This window comes from Lithobates pipiens, unplaced genomic scaffold, assembly GCF_037356315.1.
Source record: "Lithobates pipiens isolate NorthernLeopardFrog02 unplaced genomic scaffold, aLitPip1_a1.2 Scaffold_8, whole genome shotgun sequence".
Classification (NCBI taxonomy): domain Eukaryota; kingdom Metazoa; phylum Chordata; class Amphibia; order Anura; family Ranidae; genus Lithobates; species Lithobates pipiens.
Genome location: NW_027507903.1, coordinates 305,452,287 through 305,467,115, shown reverse-complemented (window position 1 = coordinate 305,467,115; position 14,829 = coordinate 305,452,287).

Genomic DNA, 14,829 nt, shown 5'->3' with positions numbered 1-14,829 from the left:
CACCCAAACCCTCTCAATTATACAAACAACAACAGGTAGGACAACACACACCAAGGAACAGCCTGGTTGTGAGATAAAAAAGCAGCTTCAGCCTAATTCCTTGTAAGCCACATACCTCTGATGCACTTCATCCTGCCCACCGGCCTTAGTCATAGAGGCCTCATAATGCATCAAAGGGGTATGGCTTTTTGAAGAGTTAGGCTGAAGATTGCACTGTTCCATGGTGTGTGGCATCCTACTTTTTTTTTCTTCCATAAAAGATTTTATTGAAAGAAACAAAAAGAATATGGGTACAAAACAGTTGACATGTAAATCAATGAAGGCTTCCATGGCAAATACATCAGAGCAGGGTGATACAGCTTAAATCATGGAAAATCGTACAACTGGGTTCTTTTACAATCAAGTACATCTTGTTATCAAATAAACCTTGTATGTACAACCATTATAATAACCTCTTAAGTATGGGCACCCTTATTGTGTCAAGTTATATCGTAACTGAAAGCAATACCACTTAGACCACTTTTAACAGGTTTTCTCGTGGTAATGAAAAAGGGTGAGAAATTCAACTTGACTTCACTGAGGCAAGGGAATACGTGAGTGTTATAAACAGATTGCTTAATGATATCATTGTATGGATATCTATAGTTTGATAATTGCCTTGGGTGAATAAAGAGAGAGATTTTTAAGAGGGGGAAAGTTGAGGGGGATAGAAGGGGTAAGAGGAGAGAGGAGGAGGGGAGGAGGTGGGGCCCGCTCTTCAACCATATGTCCTCCCCTCTGCCCCAAGTATGGGGGGAAGGGAGAGGGGGGGCAGGAGTTTTATAGAAGGTTCTGTGTTGTCAGAAGTTATGAGGGAAAGTAGGATTTATAACGATCTGATGTTTTGAAGTGAGTCCAACATGTGCAAGTGGTTGTAAATTTTTCTATGCGTTCCTGGGCGGAATATATCAATTCCTCCATTTCCTCTATTTTGGATACTCTGAGTAACCATTCTTTAATGGTTAGTATGTCAGTTGATCGCCAGTGTATTGGGATACAAAGTCTCATCGTGTTGACCGTACGCATGGCTAAGGATTTGTGGTAGTCGTGTTTTGGTAAGGTAGTGTGATGTAGGAGGGTTATAATTCAAGGTGTAAGTGGTAACGTGTTTTATGATGGAGTGCACCTCCCTCCAAAATATTTGGATGGAGTTGCACCCTCATGAAATGTGTATCGTGGAGCCTACTGCCTTTTTTGCAGTCATGAGGGGTTCCTGTACCATTTGGTTATAATTTTCTATCAGTTTTCTTGGTTCGCTACATTCATTGATCCCTTATGGGCAATTGTGTAGATGGCATCCCAATCGTCTTCCATCAGTGTCATTTGTAATCCTTTTTCCCATGGATTACGTGGATTCTCCATCGCTGAGACGAGAGTGTCACCTTAAAATAGGGCATAAAAATGTAAGAAATTAGGTGTCTTTGAGGTGTGTTGCTTGAGCACAGGGTTTCAAATGGAGTAAATTGCCTGGACAATGTTGTGGTTGGTGTTGCAGAGTTTAGAAAATGTCACTTGTCTGTATGACCAGAAAGGAAATGTGTTTGTGCATGACTCTGACATCATGTCTTGGTATGTTCGTATGGTGCCCTTATGGAAGAACTGGCATGCCCTTATATCATCGTGTGGCCACTCCTTTTGGAGGAATGTAGTGGAATCTCCAGGAGGGAACTGTCAATGGCCCTGAATGTGAGGACAATTTATATAGAGAGATGGCTTTACTAAAGGCCGATAGTGAAGGATATATGAGTGGGTGCATCTTAAGGGTCTGGGGCCATAGTCAGGGTGGTAGCCAGGGGAGAACAGCCTGCCTGAATTGTGTGCGCCAGCAATCTCCCACTCTTATTGCTGTGTTCGTAGAACACTTTCTGTTGGAGTACATTCCGCCTCCTCGTGCACTTCCTTTTCCTTAATTCATCTAGTAATGTAGATGGAGTTTGTAGTAGTTCCTGTAGTTTATTTTGTGAGGTCGTTAGTTTGTGGGCAGTCTCAAGTTGGTTTATGGTTTGGATAAATGATTTGATCTGTTCTTTGTGCTCTGTGTGAGAAGGGGTAAATCATTCTGTGATAGAAATAGATAGTCTGTTCTGGAGTATTTTTTTGTGTGGCAGGGAATAAAAGGTGTAATCTTCGTCTGTTGGGAACATGGTACGCCATGTGTCATGGAGTGTTAGGTTTTGGAGTTGGAGTTTGATTTGGCGGAGAGCTTGGTAGGAGAGAGTGGAAGTGCTTGTGGAGGTGTCAAGATTAGGATTTAGTGGCACACTGAAGTCTCCTCCTAGGATTTCCACCCCTTTCTGAGAATTGGATAGGAGGTCACAGATTTTTTTGAATAAAGATACTTAGTGTTCGTTTGAGCAGTACACATTAGCTAGAGTAAATGGCTTGGATGCATATGTGCTCCTAATAAAGACATATGTGCCTCCAGGATCAGTGATTGTGCCCATCATCTGGAAGTCAGCAGTCTGGGTTTGTGGAGTGTATAGCCTGTTTGTATACATGGTTTGCCAATTTGGGAATGGCATTCGATCTAAAATGTGTTTCTTGGAGTAGCAGGAAATGTGCTTGGTGCTTCATTAGGTCAGAGAGAACCTGTGATCTCTTTTATGGCAAATTTAAGCCTTTAACATTTAGTGAGATGCATTTCAGTGATACTTGTGTTTTTTTTGGTCATCAGTTCTGGATGCATTCTGAATATTGTTGGGAAATACCACCTCGATATAGGAGGTTCAGGGGGATTGTTTTGTAGTCTCACTATTGTCCGCGGGTGATAAGAAGGGGGCAAGAGGGGGAGAGAGGAAGAGTGCCCCCCACCAGGAAATAAGGGGTTAGAGAAAGGAGAGAAGATAAAGAAAGAGAGAAAGAGAGAGAGAGTTACAGGGTATGACTTAGGGCGGTTAAGTCTCTGGGGGAGGTGGGATGGGGTGAAATGGTTAAGAGGGTTCACACAGTAGTGGGATATCCATGTTCCGTGTATGGGAAGTCACCAGGGATGGTTTTACTATCACCCAACTATCTAGTGAAAAGTATTCCGGGGTGTTAGCTAAGATCTAATAGGACAGCTGTGGCGGGACAGTAAACTGGGAGAGGATCAAATGTGTTGGCACTACTGAGGATGAAGAAGATATGTATATGTGTCGTCAGATGTGATATTGTATGGTAAGGGTAGGTGTAGGATTTAGTATGGGTGGTTCACCTATTGTTGAGAAGAAATCCATTATATGTATAACATATAATCAAGTAGTTTGTTTGAATGTCATTGTTAGTTGAGTACTGAGTGGGGTCTAATGTTCCCTACATGCAATTATTAAGTAGAGTAATTCCTCATTGAAAACTCAAGTCAACTTGTTTAACAAGTAAGCCTTACTCTTGTAAAATGCACTTTCAGGCTAGATACTTTAAATTTCCTCTTTCCCCTATTCCCTTTCTCCTCTATTTGGGTCTTGGAGCCTACATCTTTACAGTAAAGAAGCAAAATCCTTGCTAAAGCTGAGTAATATGCCTTAGTAGGTTGAGACCTGTGCGATGGGTTTCCTCTTGAGGAGAAAAAAATCCATAAACAAATTTTGGTTTTGTGGTTCTGGGATAGCGATGTGCCTGATGCCCAAGCTCAGCAACATCTTATTTAAATTGTAGCGTGGTGCACCTATACTTTAAACAAGTGTTTTGAATAAGTGTTCCACTTCTGGTTTTCAGTGTAAAACCTGGTTGAATAAGGCTCAGGTCTCTCATCCACTATTGTGCAGTGAGTAAATGGTTAAAGTATCATTTATGATCAAGATATATTACCAAAAGAACATAATAACAAACGCAACCCTATTCACTTGATGCCATTGGAAAACGGTTGAGAAAACACACAAATATGTAAGTATTACCTGCCCTGTTCACTTTAGTAAGGAGTCTCTGGGTTAAACACTAAGCAAGTGGTCTCTCTGGGGAGGTTCTGGGTTGATATGGGGAGGGGATAGGGGGAGTAGTCCCGGGTCGCGCTCTGATCCAAGCGTGGGTCTTCATTGGGGAAATTTGTGACTTTAAGCACAAAGTACCTGAAAAGGGGAGTTAGTCCTGGAGAGGGCCACTTGTCCTTGGCATGCAATTTTTTCATGGTGCGCCGAAAGTTCTTAGGCGGTCATTGTAGTGATGGCAATAGGGAAAGAGGTAAACAACCAGTTTAAGGGAGTAGCGGTTTGTGTGGGAACATCTCAACTTACTGCTATGAAGGTCTGGAGTGCATTAAGAAGGAAGTTAGTTGTCTCGATGACCCCTATGTGGGGTTTTTGTGTGTTCTGGAGCATGTGAGAGGAGAACTCGATGTGAGATACGTTCTCCGGGTGATGTAGGATCCAATCTGCGGCGTCTGGATCTATGTCGCTGGGCTTTAAGTGATGTGTTTTAGGACACCGGTTTCCATGGTTCCGTTGGGAAATAGAAAGAGTACCAGTCAGGCAGGTCCACTGGCGGCAAGCCAAGCTGCTCACTCGAAGGAGTGCAGTGCGCCCTCTGGTGGTTGCAGGAACTCGGAAAGGAAACGTCCTTCTATATTGGATGTTGTGCGCATGTAATAAAAGAAAAAATGGTGGTGCTGCGCTTCCAAAAAAAATGGGACCTTACACGAAAATGTTATAGAGCTAATTGTTCAGATGGAGATATGTCAGATGGTATATATTCAAACTAGTATGGTAAAGTAGGAAGGGAGAACTCTTATCCTAATGTAGAAATTCTTCTATCAATAGTGCCTGTAACAGTGTGTACACAATAATAACTGTCACAATCCCAAGTGCAAGTTATATCTCTATGATATAAAAATAGTGCTAAGTGCAAAACCACATACAGTGGTCTAACTATAAATCAGACTTCTATGACAGAAAGTGCTGAGTGCATCATAGCAAAACCAAAGTGACTGAAATATAAACAGTTACTGGCTACGTAAGCGCAAACTAGTGACAATAATAAAGTGCAAAAAATGCAAAACTACAGTGCAAAAAATGCAAGCAAGCAAAAATAAAGTGCAAAAAAAATGCAAACAAAGTGCTTAGTGTAACACAAAATATTAATAAAAAACATATAATAAGCGAACTATAGAACAAAACTCCATAAACAGAAAGTGCTGAGTGCAGAAAATTGGACTATATCCAGCTGTTAATGACGTGAACACAGTCCTGTGATGATGTCACATAAACATCTAAAGTGATTCTGCGCTGGGAAATATCTCAGAGGTTCTTCCTCCACATAAGTGATTCCACGCATAAATGTGCACACTGGGTAATTACCTTCCCGCTATATAAAATATAGCGTATATGCAGCCTCCTCTTGGATATACCAGGAGTCCCAGGAAAGGGGGTGGAAGGGGGGGCCTCAGGGGGTCACTCTCAGATCTCAGTTATCCCAGTTGAAGTCACTGGAAGTGATGTAACGCGTAGGATACGGAGACCAGAAGTGACGCTCGCACCAGAGCGGTCGATCTGAACTGTTTTGCTGCTAATGCTGTCTATTTACCCCATTTCGTTTGTGAGTAATTTTAACCTTTTAATAAAGTAGTGATTTTTAAAAACATACTACACTATGGTTGCTCTTATACTTATTCTCTGAGCTATATTGGAACATCTTGCTGGAGTATACTGTGACGGAGATCTGAGAGTGACCCCCTGAGGCCCCCCCTTCCACCCCCTTTCCTGGGACTCCTGGTATATCCAAGAGGAGGCTGCATATACGCTATATTTTATATAGCGGGAAGGTAATTACCCAGTGTGCACACTTATGCGTGGAATCACTTATGTGGAGGAAGAACCTCTGAGATATTTCCCAGCACAGAATCACTTTAGATGTTTATGTGACATCACCACGGGAGTGTGTTCACGTCATTAACAGCTGGATATAGTCAAATTTTTTGCACTCAGCACTTTCTGTTTATGGAGTTTTGTTCTATAGTTCGATTATTATATGTTTTTATTAATATTTTGTGTTACACTAAGCACTTTGTTTGCATTTTTTTGCACTTTATTTTTGCTTGCTTGCATTTTTTGCACTGTAGTTTTGCATTTTTTGCACTTTATTATTGTCACTAGTTTGCGCATACGTAGCCAGTAAATGTTTATATTTCAGTCACTTTAGTTTTGCTATGATGCACTCAGCACTTTCTGTCATAGAAGTCTGATTTATAGTTAGACCACTGTATGTGGTTTTGCACTTAGCACTATTTTTATATCATAGAGATATAAGTTGCACTTGGGATTGTGACAGTTATTATTGTGTACACACTGTTGCAGGCACTATTGATAGAAGAATTTCTACATTAGGATAAGAGTTCTCCCTTACTACTTTACCATACTAGTTTGAATATATACCATCTGACATATCTCCATCTGAACAATTAGCTCTATAACATTTTCGTGTAAGGTCCCATTTTTTTTGGAAGTGCAGCACCACCATTTTTTCTTTTAGTCTATGTACATGTGGAGTTCGAAGATGTGTGGGAGATGGAGGTCATGTGCTTTCTGTACTTGCCTGATAGCTGCTGCCTGGAGTTGGAAAGATTCTTCCACTTCTGTGAGGGGGTTATTCATCAAATGAATGTCCGATTTTAGATCTGCTATGGCAGTCGTCAGGGTATTTTTGATATCCAAGGCAAGCTTTTGGAGGTCTCTTTGCAGGTCTAGAAGTCTTGGATTTTTGACTGCAGGGCCGTGATCTTCCACCCCCGGGTTCCTGTTATTTCTAGGCCGAGGCCCGGGGATGAGGCCTATGACGCCTGTAAGACAATCATCTCCTCGTGGTGAGTTGAGGTCCGGGTCCGGAACATCTCCGGAATGTTATTACTGAGCTGCGTTCCAGATTCCTTCATGGAGCGGGGTGTCAAGGTGCTTCTGTTCGACCTAGCCATAGTTGAAGGAGCGTGTATATTTTCTAAAATAAGCTTTTGTCATCCTCAGTGTCGGAGCTCTTGTCTCATGCGGCCCTTGCTGGTCCCATCCAAGCCACGCCCCCCGGCATCCAACCTTTTTATTTACTGTTTCATTGATCGTGCGCGAGGTTCAGTTTGCATATGATGTCAGTCAAAGTGATCTTACAGGTAAAAAAAAAAATGTATAAAACTTGTTGCCATTTGACCCTTAGTTAACCCTAATTGATAAATAATCAATTTATTTTTGTATTGCTATTTTTAAAGCCATTACTGTTTTAACTTTTTTTATCATTTTGTGAAGTTTGATCACTTTTTTTGTGTTGTATTAAGAATTGCAAAATTGAAACAAATAAAAAATGTAAATATCTTTGTAGTGCTTTCTACCAGAAATAAAGTTTGGTGCCATTATAAATGTGAAAATTAATTTATACTTTTTAATTACAACAACACAAATAAAATAAAACTGCCAACTGTGGTCAAAGTAGAAAAAATGCTTTTTTAAAACACTTTTCCGTCCAGTTTGTGTATAGATTGCATAGAAAATATAATAATTTTTGTAAGACAATATTACTAAAGGAAAACTATGTTTGTCCTGAAAAAAATATGAATTATTTTGTTAGTAAGTAATAACAAAGTTATTGCTGGATACATAGGCCTTTAGCAGAGATGTAACAATTGCTATGGTCCACAAAGAGTATATAGATTTGAGGACAGAAGTGGTTAAGTGCATGCACCCCATAGTGATTACTGCACTCCTCCTAACAGGGAGGTCTCCCTGTTAACTACAGATTAAAAAAAATATATATTGAAAATTACATTAGCATGTTAAACCCTGTATGGTAATTTAATTATTTGATTTACGTGTACTTTAAGTAGATGGAGAATATTATAGAATATAACAGCTGTGGAGAAAAAAATGGAATGCATCTGAATTTTGATTTTCTGACTGAATCATAACTTTTCCAACTGAATTCCGACAGTAAATATAAAAGGTATTAGTTATTACAGCCTACTCCAATAGATCTTTTTGTCTCTTATGGTTTTAATAATAATGTGAAAATGTAAAACTTGCCTGAAAAAAGCCTTTGCTCATTTTGATTTTCTTACATGGCTTAACATGTCCCTGGAATAACTCCAAAACCACATGTATTTCAACAGAAATTTAAACAAGTTCTGGCAGAACATTTCAGAATTAAAAATAGCAAATCAAATATATTTAGAAGAAGGCTTATGGCTTGGAATCTAAACTATGAATCATGAATGGAAGTAGATATATTTACTAGACAGATGTCAAGTGAGGTTCATCAAATGCAGGAAACATTCAATCAGAAAATGACTAAGGTACCATACAGTGGTCAGCACCTAAATTAAAAAAAGGTTGAGAATTAAAAACAAAAGAGAATGGCAGAAAGGTATTCAAGGCATCTATGCTCATTGGCATTGCTAAGCTTAGGCACATGTTTTGTGTCCCAGGTGTTGAGGCTAAGAATATAATTCTGCTTGTTGTATGATATCTTGTTTTGCCTCTGTCACAGCTACATACACACAATAGCCACCTAATTTCTACCTCTACCAAGTGGGATTTACATGTGTGTAATAGCAGGCCTGCAGAGAACTCCAATTTACCACCACAGTCAGCACTACAGTCTACACCACACTGTGCATGTAGAGTAGCACTGCAGCCGACCAATGCGACCGTGACAGTAACTTACAAGTGAGTAGAGTGAAGGGAGGTGACTATAAATCGGGGAGTTGAATTTGTGGCTGCCATATGAGGAGTTCTAGCTGCCATCCAGTTTTTATATGGACAAAGGGGGTTATTTACTTTTTTGGTTGTAGAAGGTAGTATTTGTAGCTAACTGTTCACGCTTGTATATGCAGTTGATAGGTTAGCTGTTATATAAGCACATTCTCGAAAACATCTCCTGTTTTTCCACTTTGGTCCTGTCCTCATTTTGCCACAGAATGTCTTTGGGTGCTTTCTAAAGTTTAAATACATGCATGGCTCTTCTGCATGCTGGGAGGAACAGTGCTTACAACATCCACATGACAGCTTAGCTTGCTGAGGAAATTTTGAATGCTATGCTTAAAAAGATTATGCATAGGTCTTGAGATCTAATTGGCGCTGATGTATTACAGTTATCACAAATATGTTAAAACTGGGCCATGGCGCTAACGCACTAATCTGCACTTCCCTACATTTATGACTTGACAGAGGCATTGAGCACTGTAATCCCTAATTTTAGAAGCTGGTTCAACGTATACAGGAGACAAGTGCACCTACATCAGCTCTGCCGTAATGCAGCATGTTTTAAAATCAATTTAGCATGCAGGTACATCAGTTTTTTAGCACATTTGATGCCTATATAAAGTGCAAGTTGAGCAAACATGGAAAATCCTAAAATAAATCACTGTAAGTGAAGAAAATATTAAAAATTACCTAGACAAAACAAAGCATTTGCGGAAAGGATGAGTGTCTATTAGCTACTTGAGGGCACTGTACATGGCTAACACCTATGGCTCACCATTACAACGCATGATGGATTTTTTGGCAAATGCTGATATTTCAGTGTGCTAGATCAATATCCTGCCTCACAGACTTTCGCTTATGGCATTTGTTAGAAACAACCTTTCGCAACAGCAATGGCAGGATATTTTATTGTTTTATGAATCAAAACTTTTTTTTAGCACTGAAAACAATTCTGTAATATTCAAGATATCTACCATATATTCAGGCAACTTAGGGAGACAATTGATGTCTCTTTTTTAATTTCCCCCAATTCATTTTTAATAATTCAGATATCATAATTGTATGCACACTACTATCACACTACATTGCATTAGTGGCATATACGCTTCATTACACATATTGTCTTAAGGCTTGTTTACATGTGTTGTGCCCTCTGAAGTGTTATTGTTGTTGGATCACTCTTCAGAGGTCATTTGATAGGACAGCGAGGAGTGGTTATATCCATTGCCTCCTCAATGCCTGAATTAACCCTGTAAATGCCACATTACTGCACCATAATCACATGTATTGCATGTTGTAACACAACCCCATAGAATTGCTGTTTAATTTTTGCCATGACCATGAAGAACAGCATTGTGGCTGTGGCATGTGTACAGCCATAAGTGACGGCATGCATAGGTTCAGGCAGGCAGCTGGGGGGCAGTGAAACCACAGTCTTACCTTCTCCTAGCCCCATTTGTAAACAGAGCCTTAAATATATAATATAAAGAACAGTACTAGTTTATATTTCTTTAGGACAATCTATTACAGTTTGTTCTCTACCTGATTTACACGTACATGTGGCTTCATAGTGCTTTAATATTAGTTGAATACTGCTCTAAAATGCTGTGAAATTTGCATCTGTAACTTATTTATCTGATCTCCAGACTGTAATTTCAATAGTATGCACTTTGTGGATTCAAATTGCTCCTTGTGGATTGTGTTTAAAGAGCTGAAGTTTTTTTTACCCTAGTGCATTCTATGAGGATCACCCCAGCCCCACCTTATCCTTACCTGAGCATACCAATCCCAATCCAGTGATGTACATGAGAGCAACAGCTTTGCACAGAACAGGTAAGTATTATGCCGCATATACACGTATCAGACTATACGGCGGACTTAGTGTGGCGGACAAACCACCGGACTGTCCGCCGAACTTTCAGAACGAGCTACCTGCCCACACACGATACTTTTGCGGCAGACTATTTACGTTGCACTGAATCCGCCGGACTATCTGCCGTACTTTTGAAATGAACGGACTCGCACACACATGGAGGAAAGTCCACTCATTTTGAGCGTGGCTCCAGGTACGAAGGAAGCGTCGCTGGCCCATTCACCTGGTATGGATTTAAAGGGGAATCCCTACGCAAAAAAAACGGCGTGGGGGTCCCCCCCTAGGTCCATATCAGACCCTTATCGGAGCACGCTACCCGGTCAGCCAGGAAAGGGGGTGGGGACGAGCGAGCACCCCCCCTCCTGAGCCATACCAGGCTGCGTGCCCTCAACATAGGGAGGTGCCTTGGGGAAGGGGGGGCCTGTTCGGCCCCCCACCCCAAAGCACCTTGTCCCCATGTTGATGAGAACAAGGGCCTCTTCCCGACAACCCTGGCCGTTGGTTGTCGGGGTCTGCGGGCGGGGGGCTTATCGGCTTATCGGAATCCGTGAGCCCCCTTTAATAAGGGGGCCCCCGGATCTCGCCCCCCCACCCTATGTGAATGAGTATGGGGTACAATGTACCCCTACCCATTCACCTGTGAAAAAAAGGTAAAAAAAACACAACACACAAGGGTTAAAATAGTTTATTGCACAGCTCCGGGGGTCTTCTTCCATCTTCGGGGGTCTTCTCGCCGGACTCCTCTGCTATCTTCTGCTAACTCTTTTACTAGCGGAGGAGCCGGCTGTCAGGTCACCTAGAGCCCAGGTGACAGATGCACACCATAGGGTTAGGGGTGCACCGCAAGGTTGTGGACCCTACAGCTGAGTGCTGCAGACGGGGGACAGATCCCACTGGGGTTAGAGCATAAGATTCCCCGGGGCGCAGAGTCTAAGAGCCAGCAGGTGTTCACCAGAGCCTCGAGTGGTGAGGATGTACTTGGCTGCAACTGGCTCCAGGTCACAACCCCCGGGGTCCCCCAGCTCACACCCACAGTAGGCAACAGAAGGATAGGGATGGTGAGGGACAAAGCCAAGGTCGGGGCCACAAGCAGAACAGAATAGTCGGGTACACGCCAAAAGGTCAGGGTAACAGGCAAGCAGGGATAGTCAGAACACGCCAAAGTCGGTAACGGAAAACAGTAGCAGAGCACACGGCAGGAAACAGGAAGCTAACACACAAAGGTTGATCAGCAGGATAAGCTAGCAGTGCACAGGTTAATATAGAGTTGTCTGATAGGAGCTAGGGTGGAGCCATGCCAGAGGAAGGAAATAAAAGCAGTCAGGTGAAGCTCGGCTGGTCTCTAGAAATGAACACATGCAGACAGGTAAGCAGAACAACTCTATTGTATAACCATGACACCGGCTTTCTTCTTTGCCGCCACCCTCTTCTTCCGACTTCGGGAGTCTTGTCCCCCTCTTCGGTTCTTCTTGCCAGGCCACCGCGCCTTCTTCTAGCTCTTTTACACCCCCCTATGTTGAGGGCACGTGGCCTGGTACGGCTCAGGAGGGGGGGCACTCGCTCGTCCCCACCCCCTTTCCTGACCGGCCGGGTAGCGTGCTTGGATAAGGGTCTGATATGGACCTAGGGGGGGACCCCCACACCGTTTTTTCGGCGTAGGGATTCCCCTTTAAGTCCATACCAGGTGACGGGGCCAGCGACGCTTCCTTCGCTGGTCCCGGCTACCTGGAGCCGCGCTCAAAATGAGCGGACTTTTCTCTGGACGGGAAAAGTCTGTTCATTTCAAAAGTATGGCGGATTGGCACACACACGGCTGTACTGTCCGCCAAAATGTGAGTCCGGCGGACAGATTGATGTGCAGAACTCCAATCTTAGTCCACCGGACTTTTGGGTAAAAAAAAGTCCGCCGGCGCCTACACACAGGCGGATTGTTTGATCATGTGTACGCGGCATTAGATGTTTATAATTTAAAAACATTTTTTTTAGAATTGTTTGACCATTGAATGTACCTTCCAAGTAAAAGTTCAGCCAACACCTCACTAACTCTAAACCTACTTACAGCCACATTCTACAACAAAGTCGCGGTAAGCCCAACACACACCTAGGGACGACCGCCTTAAGAAGGCACATGAGCTGCCATCATCGAGCCCAGTGGGAGCAACGGAACCCATAAAGCCATACTCCAGGCTCCCACCATCCAGCCTCGTCTTCTACTTCTCCTTCTCCTCTCTCCCCACAATTGTCCTCCACTCCACCTTCCATCATGCCGTCCTCACATTTTTCTGGAAAAAGGCAGGCTTCCGTGGGCCAAATGTTCGAGCGTTGATGGTTGATGGCTGGCTTGTCAGAACTGATAGCCCGCCAACTACTGCCATATAATCTGGTGGACTCTGAGGTCTTTCAAAAATTTGTGGCCATTGGAACACCACAATTGAAGGTCCCAGGAAGGAAGTATTTCTCACAGAAGGGCATCCCAGAGCTATATGGCCATGTTCAAGTGAATGCATCTCTGGCACACAGTGTAGATTTGGTTTTACCGCCACGGATTGCATGCAGGCCTGCCTCTTCTTCTCCTCCTCCTACTCCATCCTCCTCCCTCTTCTCCTCGGCTGGCTCCTCCTTTTCCGCTGCTAGCATCTCTTCCGCTGCGCCGCCCAAGATCCCCAGAACCTATTCGAACCTATGCATCATTTTTTTAACCCCTTCAGATCCGCACTATAGTCAAATGATCAGCTGATCACGTGATGTAAATAAAAGATCAGTAATTGTGTTTATTTCGATCACCAACTTCTGTGCAAGGGACATCGGTCCCGAAGAGAAAGAGGCAAAGCTGCCTCATCTATGCCCACCAGTACTGCCTGCCAGTGGCACCTGCCAGTGCTCACAGCGCAACAAATCAGTGCCCACCAGTGCATAAGTGCCAGCAATCAGTGCCACCTGTCAATGCCCACGAGTGCCACCTATCAATGCCCACCGGTGGTGCCAATCAGTGCATCATCAGTATCACCTAGCAGTGCTGCCTATCAGTGTCACCGACCAGTGCCGATCAGTGCCCATCATTGCCATCCATCAGTGCCCATCAGTGCCAGCTATCAGTGCCACCTATCAGTGCCACCTATTAGTACCCTTCAGTGCCACCTATCAATGCCTTTCAGTGCTGCCCATCAGTGACACCCATCAGTGCCACCTCTCAGTGCCCACCAATGCCACCTATTAGTGCCCAACAGTGCCACCTTATCAGTGCCCATCAATGCAGCCTATCAGTGCCCATCAGTGCAGCCTATAAGTGCCCATCAGCGTACATCAACGAAGGAGAAAAATTACCTATTTGCCAAATTTATTAACAAACTATAAAACGGTTTTGGATTTTTTTTTTCATTATTTCGGTCTTTTTTTTTTAGCAAAAAAAATAATAAACCCAGAGGTGATCAAATACCACCAAAAGAAAGCTTTATTTGTGGGAAAAATTTGGGTACAGTGTTGTATGACCGCGCAATTGTCGTTCAAAGGGTGACAGCTCTAAAAGCTGAAAATTGGTCTGGGCAGGAGGGGGGTTTAGGTGCCCAGTAAGCAAGTGGTTATTTATAATAAAGTAAAATATACTTGTATTGTGAATTTTCTGTGATTTAGTATTTTCTATTGGTGTTGTCTGGCCATTGAAATGTATTGCTTCAGTTTGAAAAACAAAGTGCACCACAGCTGTCCATACACTATTCAATATGATTGTGCAATCTCTGTACATTCTTTTGTACACTTGCACAAACTTTAGAATATTACAACAGATGTAAACAATTCTATGCATGTATATGAAGATCAGCAGGCCTTTGTACTTCATAATTGTTGGTAGATTGTACAATCAGAATAAATGGTCACCCTAGTTTTACTAGGCGTGATGATATAAGCATAGTGTGCCAGACATAGAGCACTAAATTGAAGAAATCACATTTCCTGCTAGACATGGTTAGGTTTTCAAAATGGCTCTTTTTTGTCAATCTAGCTAGTCAGTCCCATGGTGTCCAGAGTCTATGATTATAGGATTGCATGTCCCTGCTCCTTCCTGCTCTCTGGTTGGCTGTTGTGGTGGCCCGAGGCATTTTGGGATAGGTTGCCAAATCTCCCCTGCAAATATTGCAGTTCTTTGGTTCCAGCCCCCCTGGAGAAAGGTCATGTTATCTGGAGAGAATTTCACTTTTAATAGAACAAACACAGCAACACTAACCCTTTTGTGTTTGTGTTAAGGCTTTTTCAAATAAATAATATAGTTGTGAG